Genomic DNA, 3,725 nt, shown 5'->3' with positions numbered 1-3,725 from the left:
AGCACAACTTAAATTTTTTGCTATGTTTTTGATCAAATTTTTTTGGCGAAAATTTTCCCACAGTTTTTCATAACACACTTTTACACTTCTTTTGCACGGCTTGTCATCGGTTGGTTTTGATGCCGTGTAGCTGTTTTTATGTTGTCGTTCGTATGAAATTGGCGGGTCGAACGAATAGTCCTTTTCTGTTACTTAAAACTTTTTATTTATTGTTTGGTAGGCGCCTAAGCTTATTTTCGCTCACACACACTTATGTCACTTTCACGATTAATTATTTATTTATTTTTTTTTGCCTAGCGCACTTTTAAAAATGTGGAAAAAAGTTAAAACTAATTAATTTTCCGGGTGTTGATGATCTTGAACCGACATTTAATGAGCGGCTTTGAAGTGTTAATCTGAAAAGTTCAAGACTTTTGTTTGTTTTTCATTTTGCCGCCTTATTTACAATTTCGCCAATATGTTAATTGTTTAATGATTTTTTGTTATATATACTATATTTTTGATTTTCAATGCTTTTGATTTTGTTCACACTTTATTAAGGGCCTAAATACTAAACGTATTTAACGTTGGTTTCAGGTTTTCTTAAATATGTGCTGTAAAGAGAAAGGAAAACAAATTGCATTAGTTTAATTTTAAAAATTATGTAAATCAGTATTTATTTAACGAAAAAAAATATTTAAAAATTGAAGACCATATCAGCCATAGCTTAACACTACAAAGATTGGAAAATCGATATTCCCGGAAAGATGGACTGGGGTCATTAGACGCAGCTACTTTAAAATTAGTTTAAGTATGTAATAAAAACCCTATTATTTTAAATTGATTTTTTTTTAATTATTGAAGCACGAAGCCGAATGATAAGAACCGTGTATTACAAGTTAGTAGCACCCAGGTTCGATCTTTGCTCCGCGGAATTTTTATAAATTATTTTTACTTTAACTTTTTTATGTTTTTTCAATATATATTTTATTTTACTTTCTTTTTTTTTTTGTTTTTGCATGTTCACTAAATATTTTTGACTTAATTTTATAAAAAAAAATATAAAAAATAAATAAAAGTAATAATTAAAGGAGCTAAAAAATTTTAAACCTCGACATCGTTGCTCGTTTAATACTATCATTTGTCAGCGTACAGTTTTGTTCAAATTAACTGCACCGTTAATCCGTAGTACCAGGTTGACCGAGCTTTGCCCGGAGAGGATATACTTTTTAAAGTTTTCAAGATTTGGGTAGCTTTAAAAAATATTTTGGCAGTGAAAAAAAATCGGATCTCGATATCTATTAAGTAAGTTCCTTACCCTAAAATTTTGGTGGCACCCCTATTCCGCAATACGCTGGAATATCTTGTCCGTATATGTACTGATTGAAATTAACAAAATAAAAATTTTTATTACATAGAATCATGGCAACCCTGATTAAAAATATTTACTGACCAAAGTTCTCAACAATACCTTTCATTTGATATCCATATTGCGATGTTTCGGATAAATTGTGTAGAATCGAAAATAAGTGGCAACCTTACACTATTATCCTAAGGGATAACATTTTGTATATAGCGAAAGCATTGTTTAAGAACCTTCCCTTGGTACGCATGAATTACTATTTTACAAACATAAAAAAAAATAAAAAATTAATTGAATATGCGATTCAAAATAGGTGGTAACCCTATTCAAAATATTTTTGAATTAGGTGTCTTTAAAAACCTTCGATTTGATACCCGTAATATGAAGTTTTAATTAATTTGTAACTAATTTCGAATAGGTGGCAAGCTTATACGAGTCTTCTCGGAGTAAATGCCTATCCAGATAACCTTCAAATCCAAAATATTTTCTATGTACAAAATTTCATCAAAATCGTTAGAGCCGTTTAATTTTGCTGTCCCAAATATAGACGTAATTGGTATTGTTGGAAAGGCACTTTATCCATTATTAAGGCTCCGGTCCCAATTTTGTATAAAATGAATAATACACAGAAAACAGGCCGTAGATGTTGACGCATTTTAAACCAAATATTTTAGCCAGAGCCACATCAGTTTCAGGCTTTGCACGGAAAAAATTGTCAAAAATACAACTTATGAAATGCTAAGTTAAATTTTTAATTTTTCCGTTTAAAATTGCCTAAGATGACGGCAAAAAATTTAATTGTTAAAAAAAATTGAATTCTGTAGTTTAGACTGGCTATATTTGCAATGCGCATTTATTTTATATATATTATTCCATAAATTAAAAGTATAGTTTTTTCTGTCTGTTGAAAGGGTAGGTGGCAACCTTAACCCTGTTTGATGAGTAGGCTTTATTTAACTTATAAATTGAAATGTTAAAATATGATTGTCAAACGAAAGAGTTTTAAGAAAATATTTTTTGTGTTTGGTGTTGGTAGATTTTTGCGACAGGGTGGTAACATGATTTATTTTGGAACGAATTTGGAATTTTGAGAACGAAAAATGACACTGAAGATGGCACAACGCCGAAACCGGTTTGACTTTTAGAAGTTGAAACTCTTTTTAGCAGAACAGGGTAATTTGAAATTTCTTTAAATCAAACCAGACACCACACGAGACATCTCTTCACTCAGAAATAGCTGGATTGATTTAAAGGGAGAAAGATTTGGAGTATTTAAAGGTTTTTGAGTGGTGTTGGTGTTTAAAAAGTTAAATTCAATTTTGGCGTGCCTGTGCAGGAGTAATATTTATTACGTATAATTAATAAGTATTCCCTATTCTCTATCAAAGAAGCTTTAAAATCCCTTTGAAAATACTTTAACGAAAATTTTTTGCTCCTTGAGAGACAGACTTTCACTCTTTATGGTTATTTATTGCTTTTGTTTTTGCACACCACTCATCAGCAAGGGCCTTCTAAAATCATTAGCAGCACTTTAAGCTTAATTTAGCATGCAAATTAGGTAATATATACATATATATACGAACGTGTGTGTATAGTCATTGCCAATTCGCTCCTCTCAATTACATTGCGGTTTATTCCATGGCATACATACACACAAACCTACAGAGGAACCGTTTAGTTACTTAAGCAAAAATATATGTAGGAATATGTGAATAAATATGTACTATATATGTATGTATGTATATGTATAATTGCTGACTAACTCAAACTTATTTATAACACCAAGTTATCACTCTTGCAGATTAATATACATATATAAACATATATATATATATATATATGTATACGTGTTTATCAATGTAAGCACGTGCAAATCGCCACACGCTTTTCTGTTAACTCATCACTCTATCGACGCAGACACACTTCCGTTACACCTCATTGCATCATCACGCCCATTGACCTGCTTTCTGTACGCTCGCTTTGATAGAATGCCATCGTTTATAGACAACATGGTTAGACATTTTATTTTGTTTGCAGGCTTACCTACATCCATACATACATACATATGTATGTATGTATAAGTAATTTATTTTATTTAAATTTTTGTTTGTTTGTTTTTCGCTTGAAATCGATGCCTTCACCTTTCACGCTGCGGTCACATGTGTTGCTGGCGATCTGAACTGTTGCTTTAATGCTGCATCATCGTTCAAGTGCTTGTTGCTTTCTACACACACACACAGACACACATGTCGTTCACACCTGTTATTCTCACATAAATTTAAATACGCCCTCCGTGCATTTGGAAATGTGAAAACGCGCCCACAACCCAGGTACAAACGACTACAATGTAAGCGCAACGTTATCCTTTCACTCTCGGTTGCTC

Source organism: Rhagoletis pomonella, unplaced genomic scaffold, assembly GCF_013731165.1.
Source record: "Rhagoletis pomonella isolate Grant_MI unplaced genomic scaffold, Rhpom_1.0 Rhpom_scaffold_00012, whole genome shotgun sequence".
Classification (NCBI taxonomy): domain Eukaryota; kingdom Metazoa; phylum Arthropoda; class Insecta; order Diptera; family Tephritidae; genus Rhagoletis; species Rhagoletis pomonella.
Note: the sequence above shows the minus strand (reverse complement) of the source record.